Source organism: Carcharodon carcharias, chromosome 2, assembly GCF_017639515.1.
Source record: "Carcharodon carcharias isolate sCarCar2 chromosome 2, sCarCar2.pri, whole genome shotgun sequence".
NCBI classification, from domain to species: Eukaryota; Metazoa; Chordata; class Chondrichthyes; order Lamniformes; family Lamnidae; genus Carcharodon; species Carcharodon carcharias.
In genome coordinates, this window is record NC_054468.1 from 218,197,186 (window position 1) to 218,218,280 (window position 21,095).

General features: G+C 44.6%; 1 protein-coding gene and 1 pseudogene across 3 annotated transcripts in view; both read left to right on the top strand.

The window, feature by feature from the left end:
- The window catches only part of crim1 (cysteine rich transmembrane BMP regulator 1 (chordin-like)), a 212,504-nt gene that overhangs the window by 10,272 nt on the left and 181,137 nt on the right, over positions 1 to 21,095 (top strand). The window lies entirely within an intron of this gene.
- Positions 2,769 to 2,883, top strand: LOC121275502 (annotated as a pseudogene).

Consider the following 21,095-nt stretch of genomic DNA (forward strand, 5'->3'; position numbering starts at 1 on the left):
ATAGCGCACTAACTAACACGCTGCACCACCCAGTCTCCTCTTTCACACTTTTGTATCAGTTCCAGACTTCTAACAGTTGAACAAATCAAGCACTGGAAATAATGTTCTCTGTTAAATAGTTTGAAAGCTTGTGTTGGATTGCATCTTTGTTACTTGGCAGGACAGTGTTTTGCAAGACAAACTTGGCATGATGTGACGTTAATTGATCCAAGAGATATATGTGTTTGAGATGCAGTAAAGAACACATTTCCCTGCTATGAGGGGCATTTGCTCTGCTGTCGGCCACCGACACCCCGACTGACGAGGTCTTTTCTTCATTATGATTCTTAAATGCCAGAGATGCCCCATCGTACAGAACCATTTGGATGTGTAGGTGATTGTGTACTTGTCAGTCAATGTATATTTGTCTCCTGAAGATATTTAGCAGGGGCCTTTGCCTGTCTAATATTGCTGATGGTAGAATCAAGTAGGATTAGAACTGGTTGGTGTAGAGAAGAATTAAACATTTTCAGGTGACGAGGTAATAATCACGGCAAAGTCACTGGATGAAAACAGGCAAGTAATTAAATTCACTAAAGGGTTGGTTGGAAATCAGCTAAGCATCCAGATAAAACAGCTGAAGGAGATATAATTTGAAAATGCTTTGTAATTGCAGTTTTAACTACACACTAAAATATCCTGCACTAGAATGAAAATGTAGTCCTGTTATAGGATACGGAGTTGACTGATGTTCTTTTCCAACTCTGACTGAATAAGCACTGCTTTTGGTCGATTGTGTTGGATGTATTCAAATGCCGAAATGTCCAGTCTTCCTAGACTTTTTCTCCTAAACTGGCCCGGATTATTTTTTTGCTCTCTCAGGAGATCGCATGGTTTGGAGAGAGGTGGGGAGTGTCTATGTTGAGAAAAAGAAGGTATTGCAATTGTGTGAACCAGGCTGGATGGACTTAGAGGGTCTTTACCTGTCCGTCATTGATATATGTTCATATTTCAGTACAGTACATTATGTACAGTAGAAAGGATGAGAGAAGTCCACCTTGTCAGTGCTTTTGTTACCCACTGCCTGGGTGCCCCAGCTGTGCTGGAAAGGGCACATGTGTGGATGTCAGGCGAGAACTGTGTTGGGCTCAGCTGTGATGTCCTTCATGATAGATGAGCTTGCTGATACCTACTTGGATAAAAGAGGTCTTTTGGTCTGGGCATTGGAGGAACATTACGCCAAAAAGCAGGGCTCAGGAGAGAAGGGAAGGAAAACTTTGGTGGGGTTTGAGGAGGGAGTGGGGGTGGTGTCAGGGAAGTGGGTTAACATCCTCCTGACTGATTGGGTTTGACTGCTAACTTCATGCAACAACTTTTCATTTGATAAGAATCTTTAGATTCATCCCATCTTCAAAATTGAGGCTGCGTTCGAGTGTTGGGGTCAGGCTTAGTTTGAGCTCAGGACCCACCTTCGCTACTAAGTGTTCTCAAGCTTGCCACTTTGGCTAGGGTTATTGTTATTGGCTTACCAGATACTGAATTGCTGCTTTTATTATTATTATTTAAGCCTAGGTGTAAACATTTTCTCATGCATTTACTCACTTATCTATTGAGTACAGCAGGCAACACAACAGGAATAAGGTTAATGTTTGCTTTATTTAATTGGGTTGTTAAACTGCCCTTCTGAGCCGTTGCAGATGACACAATTCCAGTGACTTCTAAATGGAGACAGATTAGTGGGGAGAGGATGTGTGGGGACACATACTCCTCAGATTAGTACCTGCATGACAAAAATTGTTTATGTAGGCAGTACTCATGAGGGCATGTAGTCATTTCTCAGTACCAGTTATTTTATTTGCATGACCTAGCAGCCATAATCTCCTTAATGGATTAAAATCCTTTCCAAAGTTTAAAAAGTCACTTGCACCCATATCTGATGCATTTGTTCACCCAGGAGGTGTTTACATAAGATGTTAAGAAAGATTAAGAATTCTACCCCCCCCCCCAATCTATTTTTAACGGGCTGATACCTTGGTGTCGTGACCCGGAAGTGGTTCTACATGTCGTTCCATAAATGGAACAAAAACAGTCAGCGAGAAGCCATCTGGGATAGATTTAAGATGGAAAAGCATTTGGTGGTTGTTCAGAGCTCACTTTTTCTTTTACTCCCCGTTTTCGCTTTCATTCTGGCAGAAGCAAAAGGCTTAGAGAATATTAAAACCACGAGCAGGCTTGGGATACTAAGCTACTGGATTTAGAAAGCAAAGTTTGTTGCATTGATGATCTGGGCAGCAGAGTGACTAGAAAATCTTTTCACCATTGTTATTTTAAGCTCAGAGACAGAGGTGAATCAACACCATTTTCTCTCAGCAAGCCATGACATGAGAAGTGAATTATACAAAAGAATGAAAATCCAATCATTCAAATTTATGTGCCAGTTAAATAAAAAGGCATTGCTAAATCTAACATTTCCTGGTGATTAATTCTAAATGTTAATTTAATAATACTTTCCCTAATACCAACTGCTAATGAGAAAACACGAATAATCTATGAGAGGTATTGCAGACTGAAGAGTTAAATGTGAATGCTGAGGGAAAGCACTAGGTTTGAGTGTTGTGGCCAGGCACTGGGACTGAGTATTCAGATGAGGCACTGGGATTGAGTGTTGAGTGGAGGTGCTTGAATTGAATATTATGGTGAGACACATAAGATCATAAGTAGGAGCAGGGCTAGGCCACTTGGCCTACAACACCTGCTCCGCTATTTGATATCATTGCTGATCTAGTTGTGTCCTTAATTCCTAGCTTCGGCAGCACATATACTAAAATTGGAACGATACAGAGAAGATTAGCATGGCCCCTGCGCAAGGATGACACGCAAATTCGTGAAGCGTTCCATATTTTAGACTTACAAAAATTTCACCTTAATTCCACTTTCCTCCTTGTCCCCCATAATCTCTAATTCCCTTGTCGATCAAAAATCTGTCCAACTCAGCCTTGAATATATTCAGTGACCCAGCCTCCACTGCTCTCTGGGATAGAGAATTCCAAAAACTAACAACCCTCTGATAGAGGAAATGCCTCCCATCTTAATTGGGAGACCCCTTATTTTTAAACTGTGCCCATGGTTCTAGATTCCCCAATGTGGAGAAACATTCTCTCAGCATTTACCATGTCAAGCCCCCTCAGAATCCTATATTTCAATAATATCACCCCTCGTTCTTCTAAACTCCAATGAGTATATGCCCAACCTGCTCAACCATATAAGACAACTCCTTCATCCCAGGAATCAGCCTGGAGAACCTTCTCTGAACTGTTTCCAATGCAAGTATATCCCCAAGTAAGTAAGGATTGACTGTTGAGGCCAGGCACCGGGGCCGAGTGTTGAGGCCAGGCACCGGGGCCGAGTGTTGAGGCCAGGCACCGGGGCCGAGTGTTGAGGCCAGGCACCGGGGCCGAGTGTTAAAATAGGTGAGAGTGTTTCACGATACAAAAGAGGGGTTCAGACGATGCCATGGATTGTGTGAATAAATGTCGAGCACTTTATACAGTTATTAGAGCACAGAGATTATACAGTAACCCCTAATGCATTCTCGGTGATCAGATAATACTCTTGTTCGCATTACGGTCCATTATTGTAACCTGTCAGTTCAAGATAGGCAGTGTGATTTGCTCCTCCCGTTGCACAACATTGAAGTTTTAGTTTAAGGAAATCCTCAAATGTTGCACAAAGTTTTAAGTATTTGTCATGAATGAGATGGAACACGCTGAGCTCGTGCTAAATGTATGTGCTCCAAAAGACAAATGTTATTTTAATGGTCTCTGTGTGGGCCTCAGCAAGACCAGAAAAGTATTCGAGGAGGAGTTGGTAATTTGGAGCTATTCTCCTCCGGTCTTTCGACCTTCTCATCTAGAGGACATTACAGAGGAAATGTTTCACATTCCATTATTTTGCTTTTGTGTCTTTATAATCTTTGGCAGGATAACAGCAATGAATATTTGTACCATGCAGCTAGCCATGCTATTTGTAGACTTCTTTGTGTGGACAAAGAACAGTAATGAGTGCCAAGACCAACATGTTGCTGCTCTCTGCACTGAGCCTGGCGCTGTTAAATAATTTGTTGTTTTATAAGGAAGTCGTGAGAGAGAAACAACACCTTGTGGATTCCAGCTATAGTTAGCAGCCACTCCTTGTTCTCATTGGCCTTCCTAACAGTACTGCAGCCAACAGCAAAGCACAGTGTTTCCACAAGGCTACTGATCATGTCCTTCATCTGCACAACACCCTAGCCTGCTTGTCAGTTCATGCTAAGAGACTTCCATATTTTACAGTGATTGTCCTACTCGTACACCCCCACCCATCACTCCATGCTATGCTTCGTTCCTTGGCTTAGAAGGCAAAGGGATATTTATGCATTGCTGACAAAATACACATGTTGTCGAAGCTTTTCGTCATGCACCCATCAGGACAATCCACAAGAATGCCAAATGTAAAGGGAAAATCACACAAATGAGTAATGCAGCATATGAATTTCAGTGCCGGTGTCATGCTAGGTAGGTAAGCCCAAAGACTGGCAGATCAAACAACATGTCACTTGAGCTGTTCGCAACAGGCAAGGCACTGACCGTATCTAACCAGCCCACGCATGCAAAACTTAAAACATAGTGCCCAACATTAAATGTGATTTCATAATTGGACAACATTTGCTAAACAAACGACTATCAGTCGGGCTTGGCAGCGTGGCGCATTTAGGCACACTAGAAGCTACACACGTTAATACACCTGACAGAGAGAAAGAACATGTACACACTTTGCGCCTTTTCAACTAAACAAAATTGGCGACAGCCAGTTCCCCAGGGTAATGCCTTGATCAATCACAGGCAACCTACCTGCTTTGAATTGAAACAAATTTTGGCAATTAACTGTCATCAGTTAACTGAAGCATTCTCAAAGGTAATGCAAGAGTCCACTTGCCAAACAATCAGCACTTTCTTCTCATGCAGTATAAATTGTTGTTCCCTTTATATTTGGTATTTTTGCAAATTATTTTGATGAGAGCAAGACAAGATCACAGAATCACACAGGGCAGAAGAAGCCCTTCGGCCCATCGAGTCTACACGGATATGTGAGAAACCCCTGACTTACCTACCTAATCCCATTTACCAGCACTTGGCCCATAGCCTTGAATGTTAGGATGTGCCAAATGCTCACCCAGGTACTTTTTAAAGGATGTGAGGCATCCCGCCTCCATCACCCTACCAGTCAGTGCATTCCAGACCGGCACCACCCTCTGGGTAAAAAAGGTTTTCCTCACATCCCCCCTAAACCTCCTGCCCCTCACCTTGAACTTGTGTGTCTGACTGACCCTTCAACTAAGGGGAACAGCTGCTCCCTGTCCATGCCCCTCAATCTTGTACACCTCGATCAGGTCACCCCTCAGTCTTCTCTGCTCCAACGAAAACAACCCAAGTCTATCCAACCTCTCCTCATAACTCAGATGTTTCATCCCAGGCAACATTCTGGTGAATCTCCTCTGCACCCACTCCAGCGCAATCACATCCTTCCTATAATGTGGTGATCAGAACTGCAACAGTACTCCAGCTGTGGCCTCACCAAGGTTCTATACAACTCCAACATGACCTCCCTATTTTTGTAATCTATGCCTCGATTGATAAAGGCAAGTGTCCCAAATGCCTATTTCACCACCCACTAACATACCCCTCTGCCTACAGAGGTCTATGGGCACACACACCAAGGTCCCTTTGTTCCTCAGAATTTCTTAGCGTCATGCCATTCATTGAATACTTCCTTGTCAAATTACTCCTTCCTTTTCAGGGTTAAAATCCATCTGCCACTTATCTGCTCATTTGACCATCCTGTCTACATCTTCCTGTAGCCCAAGACACTCAACCTCAATCTTTGTGTCATCCGCAAACTTACTAATCCTACCCCCCACATAGTCAACTATGTTGTTTATATAAATGACGAATAATAGGGGACCCAGCACTGATCCCTGTGGTATGCCACTGGACACGGGCTACCAGTCACTAAAGCATCCTTCTGTCATCACCCTCTGTCTCCTACAACTAAGCCAATTTTGAATCCACCTTATCAAATTACCCTGTATCCCATGTGCATTTGCCTTCTTTATAAGTCTCCCATGTGGGACCTTGTCAAAGGCTTTGCTGAAATCCATATAAACGACATCAATTGCACTACCCTCATCTACACACCTGATCATGTCCTCAAAAAATTCAATCAAATTTGTTAGGCATGACCTCCCTCTGACAAATCCATGCTGACGATCCCTAATCAAACCTTGCCTCTCCAAATGGAGATGGATTCCCTCCTTCAGAATTTTCTCCAATAGCTTCCCTACCACTGATGTGAGACTCATTGGTCTGTAGTTCCCTGGCTTATCTCTACAACCCTTCTCAAAGAGCAGAACTACAGTAGCTGTTCTCCAGTCCTCTGGCACCTCCCCCGTGGCCAGAGAGGAATTAAAAATTTGAGTCAGAGCCCCTGCGATCTTCTCCCTTTCCTCTCTCAGCAGTCTGGGACACAAATCATCGAGACCTGGAGATTTGTCCACTTTTAAGCCTGCCAACACCTCCAATACCTTGTCACTCCCTATGTCAATTTGCTCAAGAACGTCACAGTTTCTCTCCCTGAGTTTGATACCTTCATCCTCATTCTCTTGGGTGAAGATGAATGTGAAGTATTCGTTCAACATTCTACCAATGTCCTCTGGCTCCACCCATAGATTGCCCCCTTGGTCCCTAATGGGCCCTACTCTTTCCCTGGTTATCCTCTTCCCATTGATATACTTATAGAATATCTCAGGATTTTCCCTACTTTTACCTGCCAGTGCTTTCTCATATCCCTCTTTGCTCTGCTAATTACTTTCTTAAGCTCCACCCTGCACTTTCTGTACTCCACTAATGCCTCAGCTGATTTGCTCTCCTTGTGCCTGGTAAAAGCCTCTCTTTTCCTTCTCATCATATCCTGAATATCTCTGTTCATCCATGGTTCTCTGGGCTTGTTGCTCCTTCCTATCCTTCCATGTTGAGCCTGTACCCTCCCCATTTCCTTTTTGAACACCCCCCACTGCTCCTCTGTAGATTTCCCCACAAGTAGCTGTTCCCAGTCTACCTTGGCCAGATCGTGTCTCATTTTACGAAAATCCACTCTCTCTCTCCACCCCACCCCCCTCCAATCCAAAACATTTTTTTGCAACTTGTCGATTTCTTATCCATAACAAACTTAAACTGTACCATGTTGTGGTCGCTATCACTAAAATGCTCCCCCACCACCACCTCAGCCACCTATCTGCCTTCGTTCCCCAGAATTAGGTCCAGCACTGCGCCATCCCTTGTTGGACCCTCTACATATTGACCTAAAATGTTCGCCTGTACACATTTCAAGAAATCCACTCCATCAAGCCCTTAACACTATGTTTATCCCAATTGATGTTCGGAAAGTTGAAATCACCTAATATAATTACCCTATTATTGTTTTTACACACCTCTGCGAATTGTGCACATATTTGCTCCTCAATTTCCCGTTGACTATCTGGGGGTCTATAATAAACACCTAACAATGTGGCTGCCCCTTTTTTATTCCTAAGCTCTACCCACAAAGCTTCATTTGATGCCCCCTCCAAGATATCATCTCTCCTTACTGCAGTGGTAACTGACCCCTTTACTAATAATGCAATGCCTCCTCCTCTTTTACCCCCTCCCCTGTCTCGCCTGAAGATTCTGTATCCCGGAATGTTAAGCTGCCAATCCTGCCCCTCCCTCAACCACATCTCCGTGATGGCTACTATATCACAATTCCTCGTGTCAATCCTCACCTTAACTCATCCGTTTTACCTATAATACTCCTGGCATTAAAGTAGAGGCTATCCAGCCTTGCCTTATTCCCCTGACACTTAATGCAGCTGTACTCCCTCTGACTTGATTGTTTTACTGTATTATGATGTGTCCCTATTCTTCTAACATTGTCTCCCCTCCCCCTGCCGAATAAGTTTAACCTCCTCCCAACAGCACTAGCAAACCTGCCCGCAAGGATGTTAGTCCCGCTCTGGTTCAGATGTGGACTGTCCCGCTTGTACAGGTCCCACCTTCCTCAGAAATGGTCCCAGTGATCCAGGAATCTAAAACCCTCCCTCCTGCACCAACTCTTAAGCCACGTATTCATCTGTGTTATCCTCCTATTTCTGTTCTTGCTAGCACGTGGCAGTTTGAGTAATCCAGAGATTACAACCTGAGAGGTCCTGCTTTTCAGTCTACTGCCTAACTCCCTGAATTCCTGATGCAAGACCTCATCCCTCTTTCTACCTATGTCATTGGTACCAACATGTACCATAACCTCTGCCTTATCACCCTTCCCCTTCAGGATGCCCTGCAGCCGTTCAGTGACATCCCGGATCCTGGCACCAGGGAGGCAACACACCATCCTGGATTCACATTGATGGCCACAGTAGCACCTATCTTTTCCCTTAACTATAGAATCCCCTATTACTATTGCTCTTCCTCCCCTCCTGTACAGACAGGCTGTTTGTGGTGCCAGAAGCTTGGCTCTGTCTGCACTCCCTGGAGGAACCAGCGCCCTCATCAGCCTCCAAAATGGAATATCGCTTTGCGAGCGGGACCCCAGGGGACTCCTGAACTACCTGCTTGTTTGTCTTAGACTGCCTGGTGGTCACCCATTCCCTTCCTTCCTCAAGTCCCTTCAGCTGCAGTGTGACCACCTCTCTAAACATACTATCTACATTGCTCTCAGACTCGCAGATGCTCCACAGTGTCCTTAGCCGCTGTTCCAGCTCTGAAACCCAAGCTTCCAGGAGCTGCAGCTGGACACACTTCCTGCACACATGCTTGTCCTGGGCACTGGAAATGTTCCTGGCTTCCCACATGGAACACGAGGAGCACACCACGGCTTCGAGCTCTCCTGTCTTTAAATTAAACCTTTTAAATCAATTACTCTAGGGCTCTCCTTTCCTGATCCTCGTTACTACAGAATATACAAAGTATAAACCACAAAAAGACCTTAAACTATAAGTGATAAAAGTAGTAAATACATACCCGACCTTACCCACTACTTATCAGTCATTTCTCTTCCTTGTAGCCTCTTCTGCTGCAGCAGGGCAAGACCACTCTCTGAAGATTTAAGAAGCAAAGAAAAAATGCAAAGAGTACCTCTTCCCCTCTGCACCAAATTCCCACTGTGCACCAAATTTCCAATACCCACACTCACTCTGGCTATGTCTCACGCAGGATGAGGCCTCTCCCTTGCTCATGTGCTTGGATAGCACGTCTCTTTTTTCAGCAATACTCAAGTTCTGTACTACCAAACGACTATTTGAATATTTGTGTTGTACGGCCCCTTCCACTTATTTTCTGCATCAAAGCGATGTTTTGAGAGTAGATCTCGTGCATCCCTGATTTTAATGACTCCACAACTGGCGCCTGTGCCTTCAGCATTTGATGCCTTCAGCTCTGGAATTCCTTCCATAAACATCTCCGCCTCCCCACATCACTCACTTCTTTAAGAAATTCTGTAAAATATACTTCTTCGACCAAGCTTTTCATTGTCTGTCCCAAAATCTCTTTATGTGCTGTCTGATAGCATTCCTGAAAAATGCCTCAGGATGTTCTTAACTATATTATAAAGGCGCTATACAAAGGCAGGTTGTTGTTGAGTGGTTTTTTTTTCACCCCCTGCTTCCCATCAAGGAAGTGTGTCCGTTACCCAGCGCTTTCCACTGAGCAGGGTAGAGATTGGAAACTTGCCTGACCAGGCTTGTCAAATACAACCTGTCCCTGGCACTGGCCTTGTTGGAATCCCAACCCACAGCCATCAACAATATTTTAACAATGTGCTTTCCTCCCGAATACTTTGGTCTCCCTCATGCAACGGGAATCATGTAAAAGCTGTTCATGAGGACTCAAGTTACTTAAAGAAGGAAGCCTCGCACCGTTAGGACTCTTCTTAAAATTTGATGACAAGCAGCTCATGATTAAATGTAACGTTTTTTTTTAAGTTTTATTTTGTTTAAAGGATGAGTGCTAATGACATCAAAGAAGCTTTTGGACTTGACAGTGCAGGGCAGATGAATTAACATGCACAGTCACAAGAGCACGATTGTGGAAGCAGTCTGGATTAATGGCTGTATCACTGCTGATGCTAATTCAGCTCCATCACACTGTCAGGCTCTGCAACTCCTCCCAGCCAGTTCTCCTCAGTACTTTCATCTGGACTAATCCAATTATTCACCAAATGACAGGGATAGATAGAAGAGAAAATAGGGAAGCAATAGGATGTTAAAGTTGCAGATTGTCCCATTTGCTTTTTCTTTAATGTGCTGATAGCAATGCTCCCTCTTTACAGCGTGACAGTCTATCTCATGTAAATGAGCTGCCAAAATGCTGTTACTAGATGAGCCCTGACAGCGAATGTCAAACCAGCTCCCTGGCCGTATAATTAAGCCTAATGCAGGAAAAGTCTAATCCAGGTTGCTTCCCCATAATTCTGTAGCTATGCCTCATTCTGTAGTTAACCCTTCTCCCTGTTGTGCAGATGTTGTGAAGCTCTTGGCTTTCAAAGAGTTACCTGAGTCAGCAGAGGGGCATAGTGGCTAGGAACAGGAGTGCAAGAGGACTGCATGCGTGAGTGACAACACGCACGGCAGAGAGGCAGCAAATAGCCAGCAGTTTTCATAGTGCAGGAAACAGTAGCAGGGAGCCTGATGATAGAATATTCAACAGGTCAAAGCCATCAGAGTCATTGATTTCGGCAGTATTGCAAACTTTATCATCTAAGCAGTTGCTTTTTTGGGAGGGGTTTGATATCAGCAGCTCAATAGCGCATTAGGTGGATTATCAAACTCAGCTATGCAGAATGTCTAGAAACCTGTGCTTATCCTAAGGCAGCACCCCCATGGAGCCATTGCCTTAGTGCAAAGACCCCTTGAATACAATCTCAAGGCATAAGACCGCTTTGCCGGTGACTTGGATGATGCCAGCGATATGGCACCTTGCCGACTGGTGTTTCTCATGTTGAAAATAAATTTCTGTGCGAAAATCACTGGAGCGTGTAGCATACTGGGTAGTGGTGACGGGGGGTGGATGGTGGAGTCTATTCCCATCTGTGCCTATTTCGGAAAGAATTCAGTGGCATCAGAATGATTGCTTAGCCGCCCACACAAATTTCTAGCTGTAATTTGACATGCTGCACCAATGGGGGTGCTTTCCCAACTTTCCATGACCAAAGCTCTGAGCCTGAAGACTGAATTGGCAAAATGATTCCTTTTCATTATGCATCTGTAAAGTTAAGAGAGACACATTTCAGTAATGCCCACACCATGATACGGGGAGCTTTCAGAGTTAATCTTGTTGACTGGGCTCGTGTGTTTCTGTTGTACCCCTAGAGAGCTGTGTTTGACACGAGCCATACCGTTATCCAGGTTGTGTGTGTCAGTACATGCCTGCCAGCACCTGAGTCTGAATGCATTTGGGGCAGAGGTGAAGGGTAAGCTGATGGGATGTAGGTTTCCTGAGTTGGGACATGTCAGTCGTTGATATTTCAAGAGCTGAGCAGCGCTGAATTAATTCTGCTCAAGGGGTGAGTGTTGCCATTAGGAATCTTAGTTTGAAGGAATTACCTTTGCAACAAAAGAACATGAACAGTAACACTTTAATGTTCTGATTGCTTTTGGCACATGTGGCCATATTTTTAATTAACTCCCAATGTCATATGGGAACCTATCTGGGAAAAGATTATTGGATCTGACAGTCTGCAGAGTTCAGTTAAAACTGAAGACAGTTTTACACTGATAGAGTGTCATTGACTCCCAGTGCCCAGTGCTTCTAATATTGATGCTACTGTTTAATATAGATGACCTTAACATGGGAGACTTGGCCTCTCTATATTCATTGGCAGTGTGAGCTGCCGTTTGCTCCCTTGTGTGGAGGGAGATTTTCTGACAGATGGAAGGAGGAAACCAGGGCTCTGAAAAATAGCAGGTCTGTCTCAGCACTTTCTTCCCACTGATGGCCCCGCCTGTCTTCCAAGCTCAGGGGCTTACTTCTGGACAATCAAAGCGTAAATCAATTAGTGCTGATATGTGTGAGGAGCCAGATTGCTGTCTTAATACTTAAGGAGCTAATGAAGAGGAGCCTGAAAGGTTAATTTGAACTTATTCTTGTGAGGAGCAGGAGTGCCTCTACGGGCTCCACAAGGAAAACCGACTTGGGTAGTGCCAAAATATATTCTGTAGGGATCTACCTTCCTCTGGGCCCTTGCTGCTCTTGACCACAGGAGGAAACATTCTCTCTGCATCCACTCTATCAAAACCTTTCATAATTTTAAAGAGCTGTATTAGGTTACCTCTCAGCCCTCTTCTTTTCAAGAGAAAAGAAATCCAGCCTGTCAATCTTTTCCTGATATGCACATGCGCTAATCATCCTTGTAAATCTCTGCACCCTCTCCTGTGCCTCCATCCTTTTTATAATATGGTGACCAGAACTGCACACTGTACTCTTAAGTGTGGCCTAACCATAGTTCATTACTGGTTAAGCATAGCTTTTCTACTGTTCAATTTTATCCCTCGAGGCATAAAGCCTAGTTTGCTCTTTTTTAATGGCATTGCTAACCTGTGCCACAACTTTTAGCAATTAGTGTATTTGTACTCCGAGATCCCTTTGTTCCACTACCCCACCTTGACTCGCACCCTCAAGTAATGAATTGCCTCCCAATTCTTCCCTACCAAATGTATGACCTTACATTTATCTGTGTTGAACTTCATTAGTCAATTATTTGGTGGTTATATGGGTTGGTTAATACAGCCTTTGGCACTCTAATTCAGTGCGATGAGTTTGCATTGATATCCTGTACCTTATGAGGCGCAGAAATTGGAACCGCCCTCCTCCTCCCCCTGCACCACCACCACACAGGCACCCCCCCCCCCCCCCCCCCCCCCCCCCCCAACCCATCTTCTGTCCACCAAAGTAAAGAAACAAACTGTCATTACACATCTGTCATTATGATAAGTGTTTCTGTGGTTGCAGTTGCAGCTTCATCATAGCCCATTGGAGAAGACAAACCTTAATAACCTATTGCTTCAGTTCTGTCAAGTTTATTATAATGTGTTCAGACTGTGTTTAGTCTGTGGGTGACTGAGCCATTTTCCACAAACCACCAGTAACAGTACTTTATTATTACAAATAGCTGGCACACATTCTGCTTGTGGGGTGGGCTGGGGGGGAGTCAGCAACACAAGATTACGAGGTTGGGAGAAGGGTCTTATTTCCCTGGACAATAGCTGCGATAATTTGGCTGAGCATCGGGAAGCTGCAGTATTCTGCTCACTTCCCTTGTATTGTCAATGTTGGATAAAATCAGTGCCATATTCTCTATGATGCCTGCTTAAGCAGCGGGAAGCAATGGCATAGTGATAATATCACTGGACTAGCAATACAGAGCCCAGGCTAATGCTCTGTGGACACGGGTTCAGATGGCAACAGGTGGAATTTAAATTTATTTTTATTTTTATTTTGGATTTCCAGCATCCGCAGTTTTTTTACTTTTATCTTAGAATTTAAATTCAGTCAAACTTGGTAATGGTGACCACGAAACCATTGTCAATTGTTGTAAAAAATGCATCTGGTTCACTAATGTTCCTTTGGGAAGGAAACTTGCCATCTTTACCTGGTCTGGCCTATATGTGACTCCAGACCTACAGCAATGTGGTTGACTCTTAAATGCCCTCTGAAATGGCCTAGCAAGCCACTCAGTTGTATCAAACTGCTACAAAATCTAAAAGGAATGAAACCAGATGGACCACCCAGCATCGACCTAGGCACCAGAAATGTCAGCAGCAAAATCGGCCCTGTTTACCCTGCAAAGTCCTCCTTACTAACATATGGCGGCTTGTGCCAAAATTGGGACAATTGTCCCACAGACTAGTCAAGCCTGACATGGTCATACTCATCCCTTACAATGTCCCAGACACCGCCATCACCATCCTTGTGTGTGTCCTGTCCCAGCAACAGGACAGACCCACCAGAGGTGGTGCGACTCAGTCAGAAGGGAGTTGCCCTGAGAGTTTACAACATGAATTCTGGATCCCATGAAACCTCATGGCATCAAGTCAAACATGGACAAAGAGACCTGTTGCTAGTTACCACACACCAGTCCCCCGCTCCCCTCAGCTGATGAATCGCTACTCCTCCATGTTGAACTCCACTTGGGGTGGCAAGGGCGCAGAATGTACTCTGGGTGGGGGACTTCAATATCCATCACCAAGAGTGACTTGATGGTACTGCTACTGACCGAGCTGGCTGAGTCCTGAAGGATATAGCTGCTCTACTGGGCCTGTGGCAGGTGGTGAGGGAAAAACCTACATGACTTCGTTCTCACCTGCTACCTGTCGCAGATGCATCTGACCATGACAGTATTGGTAGGAGTGACCACCGTATGATCTTTGAGGAGGCAAAGTCCCATCTTCGTATACCCATCATCGTGTTGTGTGGCACTACCACCGTGCTAAATGGAGTAGATTTCGAACAGATATAGCAACTCAAAACTGAACATCCGTGAGGCTCTGTGTGCCATCAGCAGCAGCTGAATTGTACTCGAACACGATCTGTAACCTCATGGCCCGGCATATCCCCCACTCCACCATTACCATCAAGCCAGGGGATCAACCCTGGTTCAATGAAGAGTGCAGGAGGGCATGCCAGGAGCAGCACCAGGTATACCTTAAAAATGAGGTGTCAACCTGGTGAAGCTACGATACAGGACTGCTTGTATGCCAAACAGCGGAAGCAGCATGCGATAGATAGAGCTAAGCAATTCCAAAATCTAAGCCCAGCAGTCCTGCCACATCCAGTCATGAATAAGGTGGTGGACATTTAAACAATTCATTGGAGGAGGAGGCCCCACAAATATCTGTATCCTCAATGATGGGGTGCCCAGCACATCAGTGCAAAAGATGAGGCTGAAGCAACCGTCTCCAGCCAGAAGTGCTGAGTGGATGATGCATCTCAGCCTCTCCCTGAGGTCCTCAGCATCACAGATGCCAATCTTCAGCCAATTTGTTTCACTCTGTGTCATATCAAGAAACGGCTGAAGGTACTGGATACTGCAAAGGCTATGGGCCCTAACAATATTCCGGCAATAGTACTGAAAACTTGTGCTCCAGAACCAGCCGCGCCCCTAGCCAAGTTGCTCCAGTACAGCTACAATACTGGCATCTCTGGCAATGTGGACAATTGCCCAGGTATGTCCTGTCCACAAAAAGCAGGACAAATCCAACCTAGCCAATTACCACCCCATCGGTCTACTCTCAATCATGTAGTGGAAGGAATCATTGACAGTGCTATCAGCTGGCACTTACTGAGCAATAACCTGCTCACTGACGCTCAGTTTAGGTACTGCCAGGGCCTCTCAGCTCCTGACCTCATTTCCGCCTTAGTCCAAACATGGACAAAAGAGCTGAAGTCAAGAGGTGAGGTGAGAGTGACTGCTCTTGGCATCATTTGGCTGAGTGTGGCACCAAGAAGTCCTAGCAAGACTGGAGTCAATGGGAATTAGGGGGAAAGTCTCCACTGGTTGAATCCATACCTAGCACAAAGGAAGGTTGTTGTGGTTATTGGAGGTCAATCATCTCAGCCCTAGGACATCAATGCAGAAGTTTCTCAGGATAGTGTCCTCAGCCCAACCATCTTGAATTGCTTTACCAATGATTTTCCTTCCATCACAAGGTCAGAGTGGGGATATTCGCTGATGATTGCTCAACGTTCAGCATTATTTGCAATTCCTCAGATACCAAAGTAGTGCGTCCCCACATGCAACAAGACCTGGACAGCATTCAGGCTTGGGCTGATAAGTGACTAGTGACGTTTGCGCCACACAAGCAGTGACTGTCTACAACAAGAGAGAATCCTGCCATCTGTCCTTGACATTCAATGGCATTATCATCACTGAATCCCCCACTAGCAACACCCTGGGGGTTACCATTCACCAGAAACTAAACTGGACAAGCCATATAAATACTGTGGCTACAAGAGCAGGTCAGAGGCTGGGAATCCTGCATCAAGTAACTCAACTCTTGACTCCCTGAAGCCTGTCCACCATCTATAAAGCACAAGTCAGGGGTGTAATGGACTGCTCTCCACTTGCCTGGATGCATGCAGCTCCAACAACACTCAAGAAGCTCAACACCATCCAGAACAAAGCAGTCCACTTGATTGCAACCCTATCCACAACCTTCAACATTCACTTCCTCCAAGACTGATGAACAGTGGTAGCAGTGTGTACCATCTACAAGATGCACTGTAGTAACTCACCAAGGCTCCATCGACAGCACCTTCCAAACCCACAGCCCCTATCACCTAGAAGGACAAAGGCAGCAGATGCATGGGAACACCACCACTTGGAAGTTCCCCTCCAATGCACACACCATCCTGACTTGGAACTATATTACTGATCCTTCATTGTCGGTGGGTCGCAATCCTGGAACTCCCTCCGTATCAGCACCATGTGTGTACCTACACCCACATGGACTGCAGCAGTTTCTCGAGGACAATTAGGGATGGGCAATAAATGGTGGCCTAGCCAGCGACGCCCACATCCCATGAATGAATAAAAAAAGCCCAATAATACTCACCCTTCAGGCACATAAGTAAGTTGCCTGGACCAAGGAGAATTCCCCAACAAAGGTGGAGTGGATAAGCCAAAAGGAGAAAATAAGAGCCACAGTAAAGAACAGAAAGACAGGACTATGATGATGTACTCTTGGATTGGATGGTGGATCAGGAATAAAGGATCAGAAAATTACAGCTGTTACAAATTTTTATAATGATAATTTTGCCTCTTAGAAAAACAAATATTTTTATTAAAAATAAAAGACTTGCATTTATAGCTTCAGACATGATCTCAGAACACCCCAAAATGCCTTTTAGACATCAATTACTTTTGAACTGTAGTCACTGTTGTAATGTGGAAAGGGTGTTAAAGGTTATGTGTGTTAGGTATGGATATGGAACCAAGGCAGGAGATGGAAGTTTAAAATATGCATCAGTCATGCTGACGTTGGCTGTCGGAACAGGCTCGAGGGGCTGATAGGTCTTCTGCTGCTCCTATGTTCTCTTTTTTGCTGCGCAGTAATCTCTTGAGAGTGAGTGAAAAGTTTAGAACTGCAGCACAGCTACTAATAGATCCAGCCATGTGTGTGTCTGTCTGTCTGTCTCTGGAGTGAACAATACTAAAAGTGACGGAGGTGGGATTTATCACATAGAAGTATGGCATTGAAAGTTGCAGCACAGAAGGAGGTCATTTTACCTGTGCCTGTGCAGAATCTTTGAAAGTTAGTTCCACTTCCCTGCTCCTTCCCCATAGCCCTGCCAGTGTTATCCAAGTATTCATAGCTGGCCCTTTTCCCACTCAAAAGGGTATGCTGAGAGGGGATTGACCCCGTTCTCTGCAGAGTGCTATGTTAAACTGCATTGCCATTGTCCCTGTGAGAGTGCAGATTTGTATTACAACAGGTGCTTCCTTCCCATGATGTCAGCTTTCGGTCATCTGCAGGACAGGACAACAGTTCCACTGAGGCTTGTGCAGAAGCAAGTTAGTTCCACACCCCGCCCCCAACCCGTTCCTCCCGTATTGGGGGAGGTGAGTAGGATTTCTATCCATCAGGAAGCCCTTTGTCTTAATGGGCTGCATGCTTAATATCTGCTGTGCAACCCCCGGGGCAGATATAAAGTTGAAATCCATATCCTCATTGATTTGCATGGATCTTACATTGACAGTGTTAACAGACACAGTAGGGTGTTCTCACTTAGGAATTATTCTGACTGATGAGACAATGTTGCTAGAAACGGACCCTTTCCAAAACCTCCAGCTTCGCCAAGTTCAAGCTGAGTGAACCGGTAAATAAGAATCAAATCAGTTGCCTGGGCTTTCAGAAGATGGATCAAGAGGGGCTCAGGACCCATCTGCAGCTCCTCAGCCACACTTTGGGCCCGATCACAATGGAGACAGTTCTCCTTACCCCCTTAATCCTCAGGTAGACATTGGAAACTGATGCAGCATTGAGATTGAGAAATCCAAATAGCTATAGTACACCTGTTTCCCAGGTGCAAGAATAAAGAATAATTCAATACACCTACCATGGTTTGAATTTAATCATTTCTGGGCTGAATGGTCGATTTAAGTTAGATTGATAGTGTTAGCGGGCTGATGACTTCTGCCAGGATTTGGGTATCAGAAAGGAGCGTAACCAGAGTGCAGATAATATGGATTCCTCCATGTTCAAGTTTTCTCAGCATTATATAATCCCTGACAAGGGGAAGCTCTGCCTCAGGTTGTAGTTCCACTCCACTCTCGGGCTGAACCTGTTTTGCTGATCCTGCGAAATCTGTAATACTGCATTTTAACTCCTTTTAGTTTGGGGAGAATGCCATCACTCAGACAGCACATTCCCACTTCTGCAACATTGCTCACCTTCACCTCTATCTCACCCCTTCGATCACTGAAATCCTGATGGTGAGGATATGAAGCCCTGTCTTGTTCAACCTGAGCAAGCAGCAAGATGGGGTGGGGGAAGTGGGTGGGCGGAAGTGATGGGGGGTGTGGGGGAGTGCAGTGGAGATGGGATTCAGGAGCAAGAGATTGAAGTTTATGGCGGAACTGAATAAGATTGCTCCAGTTTCCCCACAGCCTTGGGATCTATTAGGTCTGCCTAAGAAGGCAGGCTGGGCCTCAGTTTAACATCTGATCCAGAAGACAGCACCTCTGACAGTGCAGCACTGTCGGTACTGCACAGGAGTGTCAGCCTAGATTGTATGCTCTGGCGTGGAAGTTGAACGCACAACCTTCTGACTCAGAGGCAAGAGTGTTACCAGCTAAACTGACACCTTCGCATGCTGAATTGAAGTTTTGTCAAGGTGTAAGATAATGTTAATATGACAGACAGAAATAATGGCAGTCAATTCTATAAATACAATATTCTGCATCAATAATGGCCCTTTACTCTGGAACGACATTCTAAGGCACTTCAAGCAGACAAGAATGGATCAAATTGTAATAGATGAATAAAAGCGGAGGGAAAGTACACTTTGCAAAGGTAGCTTCTGAGGAGCTTTTACCACAGGGAACTGAAGTAGGGAGGTGAAGAGCTTTAAGAAGGAAGTTCCAGAGGGCTGGACAAAACAGCCGAAAGCTTTTGTATCCAAGTGAGACCAGAGCTCCTTTATTATCATCAGAAATCTCAGGCCACTCATGTATACTCTTTGGAGATGAATTAGAATCCTAATCATATCAGTTTAAGTAGAGAATAATGGTTAGCATCGCGAGGAGGGATTACACAGCACTAATCTAATCAAGGGATTCTGAAGATGCATTTAATGGCTTGTAACTGTCATCTGATCCCCTCCTGCCCCCTCCCCACTCCCATTTGAATTCAGCCTTGAAATTAATCCCCACTGTTCTGCAGTTTTACTATTGAATACCACGCAGATTTTAGGTGGGGATAGGCCTTTGTTTTGGGTTTGTCCTTGTACACAGTGGATATAGACACAGGCTACTTGCTTTGTGTACCTGATAACACTCATTCCAAAGGATCACAGAACAGTGCATTCATGACTACTGAGAAATAATCTACAGCAGTTGTGTATGGATGTGTTAATTTAGAATGATAAGGAAAGGCCATTTGAGTCATGGATGTTTGTCACATTAAACCTAATTCTCCACTTGTGACATCTAACTGTATATTGAAACGACCCCAATGTTTTAGCCTTTGCTCATTTTTAAGTGGCTCATCTTACTCTTACAGTGTCCTGCTAGTAGATAATGCAGCAACTTAATACCCAAGCTGGAATACTTTGGCCAGTACTGGTGCATATAGTTTTGAATTTACATTACTAACTTCTTTAATATAGAGTTAAACTCCAGTGATTAAAGAATTCATCTTGCACCATTATCTGCTGCATGCCTTGGTTGGTAACATCTTTGCCCCAGAATCACTGGGGACTTGAGCACTTAACCCAGGCTGACACTTCAGTTGCCTACTGAGAGAATGCTACATTGCCTGAGGTTGTATCTTTCAGACAAGATGTCAAAACCAAGGCCTCATCTGCCCGTTCAGGTGAGCATAAAAGATCCTGTGACATTTTTTGAAGAAGGGAGTTCCTCCAGTATTCCTTCCTTGAACCAATGCCACCAGACATTTATGGGATATACTTCACAACAGTGACTTCACTGCAGAAGTAGTTTTATCTGTCATAAAACCCCGAGGATATGATGAGCTGCTGTACACATTTAAGCTCTATTCTTTCTTGATTTTCATAGCTCTGCTTTTAATGTTGCAAGGCTCTAGTGGCATTATTGCCAATTCCTATTTGCCAGCTGCACAGATCATTTCCTGCCTCATGGTGTGGACATATGACCGGCTCCTATTCTTGGTTGGTATTGTCCTGTAATCTGCTGAAAGAGCACCCCGCTCCCCCACAAACCAAGAATAATTCTCACTTACATTCCTCCTTCCTGTAAGTTAACCACCCCACTCCAAATTCTCCCTTCAACTATTTCAATTCTTTTCCCCTCCATCTAAATTCTCTTTCCCTCCATCCAACCTATCCTTTCCCCCCCTCCCCTCAGAATTCTCTCTCTAAGTTCTCCTATCATCCCTCCCTTCCTCTGAATTCTCCCTCTGTCTCCCCCCCCCTTCTGAATTTGTCTTCTCTAAATCCTCTTCCATCCCTCTGAATTTTTCCACCCTCTTTAAATTCTTCTTTCCTGTCCTTGTTTTTTTTTGTAGACTTTGTAGCAGTTGTGATTCAACTGAGTGCCTTGCTAAACCATTTTAAGAGTCAACCACATTGCTGTGGGTCTGGAGTCACACATCAGATTTCCTCCCCTAATGGACATTAGTGAACCAGATGGGCTTTTACAACAATCAACATTGGTTTGATGGTCACTATTACTGAGACTAGCTTTTTAATTCCAGATTTATTAACTGAATTTAAATTCCACCAGCTGTCAGTGAGATTTGAACACATGTCCCCAGAACATTAGCCTAGGCCTCTGGATTACTAGGCCAGTGACAT